This window comes from Anastrepha ludens, chromosome 3 (genome assembly GCF_028408465.1).
Source record: "Anastrepha ludens isolate Willacy chromosome 3, idAnaLude1.1, whole genome shotgun sequence".
Classification (NCBI taxonomy): domain Eukaryota; kingdom Metazoa; phylum Arthropoda; class Insecta; order Diptera; family Tephritidae; genus Anastrepha; species Anastrepha ludens.
In genome coordinates this window covers 91,285,117-91,299,594 of record NC_071499.1, presented here as the reverse complement: position 1 = coordinate 91,299,594, position 14,478 = coordinate 91,285,117, and the positions used below count along the sequence as shown (strand labels likewise).

Sequence of the window (14,478 nt, the reverse complement as noted above, 5' to 3'; positions counted from 1 at the left end):
CGGAGTCGATGCCTATTGTAGCTAGCACTCTTATATGCAATTAGGTTTAATATCTATATATTTTTCCTAATAAATTATAATAATAATAATATTTAATAAATACCACTTTGAAGTTAAATTTGGTTTACTGAAACCACACGAAGTTATTGGTCCAAATCTCCATGTTTTCAAACAATACGTTCGGCGCGAAATAACTTCTGCAATATTGCGGCAGCTATTCAAGTGATCAGCAACAGCTTATCAAAAAAATGGCAGAGTCGCAACATTTCTATTTAGGGCGGCGAACATGTCCTAACTCTCTCTTCCTTGCAAAGGCAAGTTAATGGCCGAGCAAATACAATCCGGACTTAATTTAAGGGGGCAGCTCATCCAGCACTTTCAAATATTCAATTTTTTTGCTTTAAAAATTCATTCACAATCTAAAGAATATCTTTTCAATGTTTTTAGTTCAATAGAAGGTATAAAAAGTCCCTATAAAGTCAGTGAAGTGATGAGCGTCGAACGAAAGATGAGTAATCGCGTTCTTCTCGAAATGTGTTTTCCGCGCTGTCGAAAATAATTTAAATAGATCTTGGTTGCTATTCAACTATGTCAACTTAAAATTTTACAGGGATATTCTTTAACATATTGACCTTTGCATGCACTTCAAATTGTATATAATATTAATTATCACTAAAATTATTGTTTGAATCACTTTGTTTTTTAAAAACGAAGTGTATTTTTTCCTTTTTCACTTCAAATTTTCATGTTTCTTATTTTCGTTAAAAATAGGTAAGGTAAGTTTTGTACATTCATGCTTAATATTAATATGTTATTTATTTTAAGGAAATAAAACTTCCAGTTTTTCGCTAAAAATGATTGAAAAACTTGTTGTCGGGAGGAGCTGCCCTGCCACTCTTAAATGAGAGCTTTAAGATTTCAAGATAAGATAAAACATCCTCAGAAAATATCTACCGGTCATTGACAAAGCTACATGAGAAAAAATTATAAAGAAAGTATTCTTACATACTTGGCAATTATCAGAACAAGAAGAAAAAGCTAACAAGAATTGTTGAAATTACCCTATCATCAGTAGAGATCTCAGCTCATGTTGAGACCCAATATGGAAGGATCTGAAAGTTTTATGAAATTAAAATTTCTTATTAATAGTCTTATGTGGGACTTAATATCTACGCTAATCGAAATTATTTTGAGGAACGATGAACAGTTCTTTTATATTTTTTATAGATTTTTATGCAAGCAGACCTAGTTGATACTTTAGCAGCCTCGTTATTCGCTAGTGTGGTAGGAGACGTTTGAATTGGATTGTTTCCCCCTTTCTTGAGGTAGGATTGAGTACAGTTCCTTACCATTGAGCCGGTTGTCCGTTTTCAAAAATAAAAAATATTCTTGTAGATAAACATTTTCGATGTCCTTGAGGAAGTAGGCCGTTGACAAATGAACTAACACGAATACCTGCAAAATAACTAAACAAACGTGGCCCAATGTCAACAAAGCTAGAACTGACGAGTTAATAAGAAGTCCACGAGCAGACATATTCGGAATTACGTCAGCAATAACCGGCCATAGGCCTTTTGGGAGACCATACTAGGAAGATGGCTTGGGCGTACAACGATAGATGCAGAAGCTGCAATTAAGAGAAATATAAGGAAACAGTATTTTACTATCTTTGTGAGTGCCCTACGACATAGAATTTGAATTTGAATTTGAAAAGGTCGAGCCAAGGAGCACCAGGAGATTTGGTGGCTCCTAAAACACTCAGGCTAAAGAGCCCATTGTATTTAAAACTCTAGAAAGGGGGTAGATAGTCAAGGAGGGAAGGAGAAAAGTATCAGAGAAAGAGATAGGAAGGAATAGAGACAGAGATAGAGATAGTTAGTCCTGTGAGTATTTTCCAGATTCTTTGGCAAATCTGTAAATATTCTCCAGTTTTAGAGAACGAATATTACTCATTCTCATGAGATCGGAACCCAATACTCGTAGCCTTGCTCTAGCAAGGCAGGACACTCACAGAGAAAGTGCTCAGTGCTATCCGCCTCCTCCAGGCATGACAGGCATACCGGGTTCTCGATGATTCCAATGGTGGTCATATGCTGATCCCATGGGTTGTGTCCTGTAATGATGCCGACCATCAACCGAATATCTTACATTCTAAGTTTTAGTAGAAAGTTTGACAGCTTTCTGTTCGGACTTGTCACAAAACACTTTGCAGTTCTGCAGCGTTCCAGACCGGACCATCGCTCTTTATGTAGATTGCCTACATAATCGCTGATCCAATTCTTGATTCCTGCGGAACTGATTCCGATTATTGGCTCAGGGCGCTGTGGGGGCACCTCTCATCCACGGTTGGCCAATTCGTCGGCAATTTCGTGTGTCCCGGAACCCATATAAGTACAAATCTGTTTTGTCTTGCGACAGAATTAAGCTTCTTCTTACATTACGACATAGAATGCTGGAAGAAATCTCGGTGGTTAATTTGAAAGAATTTGAGGAAAAAAGTAGACAACATAGGCAAATTCTCAGTCAAACCAAGATGGTTGCACTAATAAGAAGCAGTGGTTCTACAAGTGGTGTATCAAAATAGCAAAAATACATCTTTTGTGCTAACTGGGCCTGGGCTGTGTCACTCAGAAAACACCTCCACCATCAGCATAGCACACTTACTTATTGACAAATTTTGACAGTTTTGTTTTAGTATAGAATAAACAAATACCATAATAATCCATCCATGTCTCAAACTTTATGCAAATTAAAAAAAAAATGTTTTTTTTTAATATATAAAAATATATTAGTTCATTCCATAACAAAGACCATAATAATCCATGTTTTAAACTCTGTGTAAATAAAAAAAAAAAAATCAACAATATTTTTAAACACTGTTTCTTGAAAAATTTTGAGTGTGAATTTTATAGTCCAATGTATTTCCAGTGAATTTGCATATTAATTTCATATTAAAGTGCAAGTTTCAAGTGGCTCAAAAATCGCATTGACTTTGCATATTTTTTTTGTACTCTTTGAGGACCAAGAACTTTTTCCACTACTTCGTTATACCCATTTTTAACAAAGGATCGAGATTCTTGATCGAAGTTATTGAGGGATGCTAAGGTTCAACCCGGACCGTCACGCGAACAATAATGATAATAGGTGCATATAATAAACTAGCTTTGACCCGCGGCCCCGCTCGCGTAGGAGTAGTTTTGAGGGATTTAGGATATGTATATAAAAGAATTACAAACAATAATTTCATAGAAAATAATTGTTTATTAATAACCATAATATTACAATACCCGGCATCCGTTGCTATGCCTCGTTGAATAAAATCAAAACAACCAATCAGAAAAATATCAAGCAAAATTATTTTTATTAATTTTCTATCTCAAACCGTTTTTGAACTTTGCATTTGGGTCATAGTTGAACAGCTTATGCGGATTATGAAGTCTAGAATGTGCTATAAATAGTGGGAAATAGGAAAAACTAAGTTTTTTTAGATTAAATTTAAGCAAATATTCGATTATTAGTGACGAATGAGAGTGGTGGCGCGGCCTGGGGGCTGTGGGAAGTGAGTTCCATCATAAAAACATACCTATAACCTTCATTGAAAAAATTGCAACTGACGATTTAATTTTTCGACAATGTTTTGTCTTGACAGTTGCGGCAATTCGATCAATTAAAAGCCAAACCGGATGGTTGCGGTTCTCTGCCGAAGGAAAGTTCCAATTGAGTGGCTATGTAATTTGGTAAAATATCTTGCTATTTACCATTTGATGCTCATTGTGGTCTGGTGGTGTCATTAGCACATTTCTCTCCGAAAATGCAGCTAAAAATTTTCTAAGCGTCAATATATCGAGATATGTTAACCATTTGACCGCATTTGACGTATCAGAACGGCATGTGCGACTTTAGCCAAATTAATGCAGGAGAATGGAGAGATAGAAAAGATGTGTATATACATATGTACTTAGCACGAAACATTCAAATGCTAATTTAGTAGACACTGGGAAAAGGCAAAAAACAAAAGATGGTGATGTGAGATATATTATAAAACCATCATGGGTTATTGAATATAATAAAAGTATGAGAGGGACTGATAAGTCCGACATGTGAAGGTACGCCGCACGACACTAACCACCTTTTCACATTCCCTTTAAAACCTACTCATCTAACACCCCTTTCCTTCTGGACCCAACCCGTCGAAACATCATGTTTCCTGGGGCTACCTTTAGATGAGCTAGACGAAGACGACCGGTGATATACCCTACACTGACGGGGCTTCTATTATTATTAAAACAACAACAACAAATGGGATTGATAAGCATGATCAACAACTAGCGTGCTTCCCCGTAATGAGGAAATGTTCTTTTATCTATTGTATGTGACCTCTTACAATGGGTATGTTTTTTTCAATACTAAATATTTAAAGTTATCCCAATATCATACATATTTTAGTACATCATGAAATAAATGAGTTCTTGCATAAAATATGCTGTTCTTACTCTTTACCCCAAAAAATTAAATGTGCTCCAAATGCAAAAAATTATTCGAATAAATGTGCACCTAAAGGGTTAATAATGTGTCAACAGCACGGTACGACGGGCTGCGTGGCATTCAACGAAACAATCAATTTATCGCAAACAATATTTTTACCAAGAACAAATTTTCGATTTTTCGCCAATAGAACTAACGTTTTTGGACTATGTTTTGGGTATTCTCCAAGATAGTTCGGGCAAATAAATTAGTATTAATCAAAGCATTTGAAGATAACATTCAGCTCGAAATCATCGGGATACGCCTATATGTATGCCCTTGAATTATTACAATATTATTTTTTTGTTTTCCCTCTCAGAAATCAGTTGTAAGCGACAGCAAATCTTTTTCTCACTATTTTTACCAGTTTATTAATAATATTTTACATCCACAAATCTTCTCTGAAGCCAACAAAAATAAATTCAGAGGTCAACTTTGGGCAATTCTGCCAGCCAACCAAATTAGGCCACAAATTGCACCGGAAATATGTTGCACTATCCTGCGCCTGAACATGGGCTACATTTCTGTATCAAAATATTATCTATATTTCACATCCGGTAGTTCACCAATGGAGCTAAAACCACACTTATGAACAATATTGTATAAAAAGTGGCGAGCAATTGGTGACGTAAGGTATCTTTTTCCATGTTTTTGAAGAAAGAAGCAGAGCAGACATTTTTCATTTAATACGGTCTTGATTGTTGTCAGGCTCTTCGGTAGTCAAGAGAAAATCAGCTTCCAAAAGCAGCTTCACACACCTCTAAGACGATTTTTTGAACATAATTTATTTATGCCTATTTAAATGAAAAACCTGCATTAAATTCATTATTTTTAAAGTTTGCATATAAAGGAAGCACAAAGTAGCTAAGAAGCCAAGATCCATGCATAAACGGACAAAACAAAATTTATTTTTACTTATGTAAGTATATGAAAACTGAAGGAAGACAGTATCGCATCATCACTTCCGAATTCATCAATTTCCTCTCAACCAAATTGTCTGATGGGACTTCTTATATTTGTTTGCTTATATTTTAAGTTCCCATTAAAATTTCTTAACGCTTAATATTTACCAACACTGAACCTCTGCTCTCTTCATTGATTCGATTCGCTCTTATTATCTTGCTGCTTTTTAAGAGCATATCGCAGCTCCTGCAATGACTGATCACACAGAATTTTTCATTGTGCAGCGATTTGTTACTCTATGAAGAACGAATCAACCGACAGGCCAGCGAGATAATGAGCGGGTAATGTCGATGGCGGCATTGCCAGCAGCAGTAGTTCATTAGCTGTTCCCCTTGTTGCATACTCACGTGAAGGCAATGTGTACAGTAGAGCTTGGATAAATGGAGTCGGAAAAATGAAGAAAGACTTTAAATTAATACTTTGCATTGGATATTTAGAAAATTTATGTAAACCTAAATTCTCTACTGAAACACATTTAAAGTTGTTTCTAATAATTTAAATGAGTACCACGAGTGAGTAATTTTAAATTACTAATTTACATACAGAACCCCTATATATATTTCCAATAACGCCGAAATCTCTATAAACGGAAGGAGTGCATGTATTTCGATCGCTTTCATTGCTCGTACTTTTTTAAAACAAAGATTGACAAACACCTTCTTTAACTTCTAGTTGACAGACAATAGAGACATTAAGGTTTAATAGCAGCGCTAATTTTTACCGTTGGCTATGGAATTTTTCGAAAGCTTCTACTACCTCTGTTGCACTATCACGACAGACGGCGGAGTAGATGAAGACGTCAATTGCAAGCTAAACAAAGCAAGGGCGGTGTTCGGGCGAATGCATGTAGTATATGCGAGTTCGCAAATCTCCAGACGCACTAAGCTGCGAATATTCAGCTCAAGTGTGAAGTCTGTATTGTTGTACGGATGGCTGGTCTCCCACACCATCACACAGAGGCTACAATTTGTTGGCAACAAATGCTTCCGCATCATTTGTAGAATATTCTGGTCGAACACCCTCAGCAACGACCCGCTATGGGGAGCAACGAATGAGGAGCCTATCCTATGGCAAATCAAACGCATAAAGAGGCGATGGATGTATCATACCACCATACATATATCATCACGAGAATGGCACTGGACTGGAAAGGGAGCAGAGGTCGCGGTCGGCCAAAGATCATTTGGCGAAGACCAATGTTGCGCGAACTAGCAGATGCTGACATCACAAGGGATGGCGCAAAAACATCAGCGCAACAAAACCGTATACGATGGAAGAGTCTTGTTGAGGCCCAATGCCCTCGAGCGGATTGAACAAGGATATAAGAAAAAATTAAAAAAAGTTGTTACCGTTTAGTTTAGTACGATAGTCATGAAAACATGGAAAAGCAGTGATCAGCAAATATATCAATAAGCAAATGTAAGTGTCAAAACGAAGCAAAATTTTCAGAATTAGAAGCAGAATCATTTTCGTGGAATTTGAGATGACTTCATAGTACCGACTATTAGTGGATAGTTATTAAAAGAAAAGCAGAACATTACGTTTAGCCTACTGTTTAGCCGAGCTCCTCTTCCTATTTGTGGTATTCCACAAATGGAGGGACCTACAGTTTTATGCCGCCTCCTAACACAATCAAGAGTTTATCATTATTTGTCGGGTGACAGCTATTTGGAAAAACTTTTTCTTTCATTTCCGATTTGATCGTGGTGCTGTTGATTGTTTCATGCTTCTTGTTCAGAGTATTTCGTAGTTTCGAGTTTTTCTGTATTGTTCGCTCAAAATCTCTTTATGCTCGAAATGCTCCCATTACTGGATCGCTAATAAAATCTTTAAATATATTGAGATAGATTTTTTATGTGCAATAGTCCGCTATGGAAGTCCTTGAATACTTCTTATAAATACAGGGTGCGCCATTTTTTATGTCGGTAGGAAATCATTGAATAAATTGAATAAATTTGAAAAAAAACTGATTTCTTTAAGTGAGGTTAGCAATTACAAACTGCGATTTTTTTTTCTGCGTTTGTCATCACCTTGTCAAGCATTTCGGGTTTTATAGCGTCGATTTCGGTTGTTTCGGTGTAAAGCGATCCATGGTTGAAATTGTACTGAATTGACGTATCGAAAACATGTATGTTGAAGTCGATCGGTTGGTAAATGACAAAGTTATTCAGCGTTTACGTGCTGACGCAAAGGATGGCGCACCCTGTAGTTTATTTGTCTCTTCATTGTTTAATGCCTATGATCCTTAAAATGGTTCTTCTTCGCATATATGTAAGAATTTATTATATTCCTTGGCTTAATAAATAAATGTATAAAAAATATTTCCCGTCCCGTTCTCTCATGTGGGCACTTTGCTGTCTTAACATTTCCTTTTTAAAATGGCATCAATTCACTATTTACAAGCTAAAAACTGTAGAAAATATTTAGTTACCCAAAAACTGTGTCTACAAATAAAATATATCAACAATCTCGCTTGATAACCGGCAAGTAATTTGTATACTTCTAATAGATTCCATTTTTGCAAGCTCTACTGTATACCCTCTCTTTCAGCGTGCCATCGCTGAATAGATTCGAAGATCGGCACGTAGTGAGCCGACAAGCCACGATCTTCACACAAGTTCGTTCGTTTTGTTCGTTTGACTTTAAACAGTGATTGCACGATCCGCAGCGCTTCAGTCTTAACACAAACTCGACAAAATTCACATAAGTATCGAACGCGCGCTAGTTTCTAACGCGGCGGCAGCGGCAATACAAGAAAAAAAATATTTTTAAATAGAAAGAAACTTTTTTAAGCTTTTTCCCTAAGTTAATACAGTAGAACTTAAGCGAACAAAACGTTTTATGTTAAATTTTGAAAATGTTTTAAAAACGTATATTTTTTAAGTTGTTTGATAAAGTAAGTTGATGGTGAATAAAAAATAAATAATAAGACAAAATAAAACTATTTTGTTGTGTTTTTTTAAGTATTTTGGCAACCGCTGGTGTGTGAGAGTGTGTGTTTTGGATAACTAAAATGGCTGTTAATTGACTAAAACTTAATTTTATTAAAATGCAAAAGAATTATAACAAATTTTTGACGATTGAAGATAACAAATATATATGGAAAGTCCTTATAAAATATGCACACAAGTAAATAATACAATATTATAAACATGTACATATAAACGATTAGTTTCCAAAAAGCTACATTGCTAAAAAAAGAAATAAAATAAAAAATATGTAAATTGCAGTACGACGAAATGATAAAATATTAAACACCTTACGAAAATTATTGATGTAAAAAGTCAAAACTTTTATACCACAAAACGACTATGTGAAATGTTTGAGTAAAAAACTTGAAAGTGGAAAAAACCAAAAAAAAAAAAAAAAAATATTCAAAATTTTTATGTATAAAGAAAAGCGGGAAATTATTGTTCTGGGAAAAAATTAATACATATCGCAACTACAATGCAAAAGGGTCACAAGTCGAAATTTTGATATTTTTGGCCATACCTTTTCTGGGGCTTTATATGTACTCGTATAAACAAAAACCAAACGATGGACGTTTTTGGACAAGCATAACGTTTCACCATTCAAAATTTTCAAAAGTGTGTCCAGCAAATATCGATTTTTCTAGTTGTGATCCTATTGCAATTAGAGTGGGATGAGTACCTACACATGTACATACACACTTAAAGTTTACTGTACAAATTTGTTTGGTTTTATGTAGCGTTTGAGCAGATTTAAGAATTATTTGTTAAAAAAAAAGGTGGCAGTGTAAAGAAAAATAATGGAAATTGTAAAATAAATTATTGAACTTGCAAACAAAATTTTATTGGAATGATAAAACAGTTAATTACGCTCCAGAAACTGAGGACGTAGGTATGTATAAGCTAAGTGGCAATTGTAAAAATTTAGACGCATTTGTATACAAAAAGCGCTGCTCAATCTGTTTTATTAACAAAAAAAAATTTTAGAAAATCGCATTAATAAAAGGATTTGTATGGCATCAGAAATGCGAATAAATAATTTGTTTCCGGGGACTTGCAGAAAAAACTAAATACATTTGTATTTTAGTTTAGGTCATTTAGAAGGGTGTCGTCAGTGTCATTTGTTGTTGTATCATAAATTTTAAACGGCTAAAACTATATTTAGGGAGTTTTCAAAATACCCGTTCAAGTCATATTAGGAACTTTTACAGCGTTACAAAATAGTTGGTTGTGGTTTCGAGTCTTCTAAATATTTATTTAACCCTTAAAAACTTCAGCGCATAGAAAAGTATGACTCTTACGACAACTTGAGAGTACCCAAATTAAAAAATGTAAAAAGAAAATTGGGTTTTTTTATTATAAACGGTAATGGTGTCGTAATTTTAACCTAAGTAAATAGAAAATAAATTGTAGTAAATTGTAATTAAAAGTAACTGTAAAATAAATGTAATATTAACACTGTATAGAAATAGTAAATGCCAAAATAAGGCGGATATTTATATATATTTATTTTTTACAACTACACCTGACAATGAGAAATCAAATCGAATCGAATAATTTTTTGCCATAATTTCGGCATGGAAATTTTAACTTGAAAGATTTTTTTTTTCATAAAAAATAATAGCGATTTATACATATAAAAACATCGGACTATTTTATATGTAAGCACATATGTATGTACGTATGTATACGTATATTCTTCCGAAAATATTTGTTTAAAAAAATGTTAACTTTTTAAAACGTCCCAAATTTTAATAGTTCTCAAAAAAATATTTCTTGACGAGCATTGCGGCAGCTTTAAAAAACTTTTTTTTTCATATTCGTTTATTTTGCCAATAACTACTCCGAAATCAAGAAACGTTGCCGTCGCAAATACAAATGCCGCCCTTTCAGCGACAACGCGGGACATTAAAAGCTTTTTTATTATCGTCAACAGCCCGATAATAGTTAGTTGGGATTTTATTTTTTGCAACAAATGGATAAACACGCATGAAAAATGATTTATGTGTGTGTTTATTTTACTTTATCTGCAGTTTGTATAATTAAGGTGATTTATTTTCGCTCTGATTTAAAACTGTTTCGGAAGCCGTCGCGGTTGACGCCGCTGTCACTTTGCAGAAATGCACACACACACATATACATATACACGTATGTTCATATGTATAGGTATATGTATGTCTTTATGTGGCATTTCCATATACACTTCATCACTTAACCGCTCAGACAAGCTATCAAGCAGAGTCAGAATCAGTCAGTCAACCAGCCGGCCAGTCATTCATCCATCTATCCGTCCATCCAACTCAGCATCCAGGCCGCGCCACATCATGGCTGCCAATTATGCGATATGATGACGATGGCCACCGCTGTCATTGTTCCAGCTCGATCTACATACAGTGTAGTGAAATTTGTTTTTGTGAAATGTAGGGGCGATTTGCACGAATTTGGGCATACACATTCACACATACAAACATACATATGTACGTATGGATTTATTAAATACTCGTAAAACAGTACAACGTATTGTATATTTAAAAATTTTCGGCTTGGGGTTGTTGGTTTAAACGCGTTGCATGAGTTTCGGCTGGCAGTTGCGCGGTCAGCGGAAGACCCGCCTGTGACTTTCATAGTACCAGAGGGCAGTGAAATGAAATGGAATGGAATTAAATTAAATCTAATAAAAACAAGTGAAAATATTCAACATTCATAACGCACGCACACAACTACATATACCAACATATCACCATATACCTCAAAGTGTACACACATATATGCACATACTGCATAGCGGCCGATTTAAATTAACAAACTTATGTACAAAGTGTACGCCGCCACGCCGCTCTAGCGGTGAGTTCCAGAGTCAGTGCATAGCGGAGCGCAGGTTCGTTATTAGTGTAATATGGGTAAACCTAGCAATACGTACATGTGCGTTGTGTTTTGGTATGTGTGTGCGCGCGCTAATAAATGGGTATATAGGCATTTTGTATGTGGCGGAAACAGGGGCGTATTGCAACATGTGCATAAGGGTTCGCGGCTGAGCGCGTTTAAACAGTGAATGCCACTGTTGCTGTTGCCGCCATGACGACCACGACGGCTACGACGTCGGCAATGACGATTAACAATAAAAACAACAAGTATAAAAACATAACTGAATATTATTGCCTCTCTCCAATATTGCGGGGTAGTCACGGAAAATGTTGAAGCAAATATTATAGCAACATTTTCAACATATCACTTGTTGTTTTTGTGATTTTGAAAATATGTGCATATGTATTATAGAAGTTGCTGTAACGTTAATGTGTACAAAACTTCATAACGTAATGCTTCCTTAAAGAAATATGATTGAAACACATCCATCAATCGTTTGGTGAGATGAAAGATGACTTTAGTTGCGCTGTGTTGCAGGGGCATGCGAGTACGTACTCTATATGGATATGTATGAAGGTGTTTTTGCTGCCCATACATACACACATACAGCATGTGTTTTACAGCCCAAGAATCCAGTATCCTACACCCCTTCCTTCATACATACATACCTATGTCTGTATGTACGAGTATGTAAATATGTATATGTAAGTATGAACGATCAAACGTTTCTGAGTATGTAAAGCTGTGAATACTGGATATGTGGCCGCACTAAAACAAAAATATTTTAAGAAACCTTTCGGTTGACTTTTATGTCACCCTGCATTTGATTGACGTTTATGCGCGCAGCAGCCAGAGCAAATGATACTGATCACTCGCGTCTTGTCGTTGCCCAGTGAACTGTTGAGTGATCGCATCGATCGTTGCCGATTATTGCTGTGCGTCTCTATATGCAGTCAGTGAAGCAATGCTTCCTTATTTACATATGTATGTGTGTACGTATGTATCTATATAAATATGTAGCAAGCACGGTATTTCATATAGGAATACTATAAATATATTTGTACTTATGTACATCTCCCACGATATGTAAGTATGTATCATAGGAAAACATTTCTGCCTGCCACTTTTCACCAATAATATTCCAAAACTGAAAAGTGACACTAATATTGACAAGTGGAGCAAGTGTGAACTGATCGACACTATGGCAGAAAATGTGCATGGAAAATTTTCGAGTTATATCTGCATGTAATGTAAATAAATAGATGACAAGACAAACAAACGAAATTTCTCAATGGGAAAAATTAAAAAATCACCAACGATAATCTTTCAAACAAACAAGAGTGTTAAAATATGTAGGTATGTATGTTCAGATTGCTCAACTGACAGCATCTGACTTAATAACTAAATGGAAATTGTGCTTCACACAAGAATGTTGTTCAAATTAAAAAATTAAATGAGTTGAGATGAGCAGCACTTGAACTCGTTCTTCTTTATATTCCTCAATTTTTCTGAGCATAACAAATGGTTTTTAAATTATTGGAAAATCAGTAGGAACTTACTTTAGTGATTCATGGGGTAAAATTGTGTGAGTACTATTGAAAATTGCATGGCAGAGTTAACGAAACTGTTGCCCGAATAAGGCCAACAAAGTTCAGCCGAACTCCTCACTCCAGTTTGTGGAGTCTGACCGTTAATCTATCCTTTCATTCAGGAGTTTATCGAGCACGAAACATCCTCGTAGACTGCCAAATCTCATTCTGATTTAATGTTATGATATAGATATATTCTTGTTTTGCGGTTTGGAAAAGTCGTTAAAGCTAATCGATGTTCACGAAAATACTATCATTACTTAACGAGACGTTCAAATCATTAAGTTGAGAAGCACACGCTCCACTCTAAAAGCATGAAGCAACCATCTTTGTTTCAATTGTCTGGTCGCCCGGAGGTGTGAATGAGGAAAAACGTCTCAAAGCTGCCAGACATCTTCTCTGTCACTGACCGTTGTGGCATGCCACTAGGTTTACATATTTCGGCGCATCGTTCTTGAATGATACTGATGACCTATATAGTAAGTGTCAGTGCCAGATCAGATGGTTTGTACTTAAAAACAAAATGGTTTAACGAGGAGTAGCAGGTTAACTATTACTGTGGTAACACAATGGATCAGCAATCGTGTAAGCGAGTTGGTTTAGATACCAACTGTCACTTCTACCTATTGACTTACCTTTTCTTCTTCTTCGAGTCAGCCGTTTCTTTCTCGTGTTAACCGGTGCCAATGTCACCTCGACAACTTTAAATTATTGTGTGGATACTTTAGGAGATATCGATCACTACATCCATCTACAGAGAAAATAATGGATTTCTTTTTCCCAAACAAATATAGAATTGGCTCTTACGTCTATTCCGTTAAAATGTACCAAATAAATGCTATTGGAAGAGGTTTCCTACACCCTAAAACTAGTTCACTATACACTTTGAACGTATTATTTTAGTAACACACCTTGTCAAAATATGAATGTACACAGTATGTTGAATAAATAACATAACTTTTCAGATGTAGAATAAAACACGTATCCTCCTGTGTTTGAAAGTTATTTTTTATTCAAAATAGTCTCCATTTAACTCGATACAACGCTCAGAACGATCAACCAATTTCTGTATGGACTTTTTTATGTCATCTAAGGGAATGTTCTTTAAGACCTGTGTCACGGCTGCTTGAATGGCTGGAATATCATCATAAAACGCAACTTTCATGGCAGTTTTTAATTTAGGGAACAGAAAATAGTCGCATGGTGATAGATCCGGAGAATACGGAGGGTGGTCGATGACACGAATATGTTTTTGCATCAAAAATTCACGAACATTTTTGGATTTGTGAGGTGGTGCATTATCATGCAATAAAAACAGCTGTTTCCCCTCTGGATATTCAGGGCTTACACGAACAATTCTTGACCACAAACGATGTAAAACTTGTAAATAGTATTCTCCATTAATAGTTTGACCTTCTGCAACAAATTCCTTTTGTACAATACCCTTGGAATCGTAGAACGTGATTAACATTGTTTTGATTCTTGACTTCTGAAAACGCAATTTCTTTGCTTTTGGCTCCCCTTTCGTGTTCCATTTTGCAGATTGACGCTGAGTTTCAGGGTCATAT

At 35.5% G+C, this 14,478-nt stretch overlaps 1 protein-coding gene across 5 annotated transcripts in view; it reads left to right on the top strand.

Annotated features, from left to right (window-relative positions):
• Positions 1 to 7,929: 7,929 nt before the first annotated feature.
• LOC128858467 (tumor necrosis factor receptor superfamily member wengen) overlaps positions 7,930 to 14,478 on the top strand; it is a 95,605-nt gene continuing 89,056 nt past the window's right edge. For 2 of the 5 annotated variants that reach the window (XR_008454010.1, XM_054094766.1), the window contains exon 1: positions 8,390 to 9,348. The gene's annotated coding sequence lies outside the window, so the exon portion shown is untranslated. The other 3 variants (XM_054094765.1, XM_054094764.1, XM_054094767.1) reach the window with 3 other exon arrangements.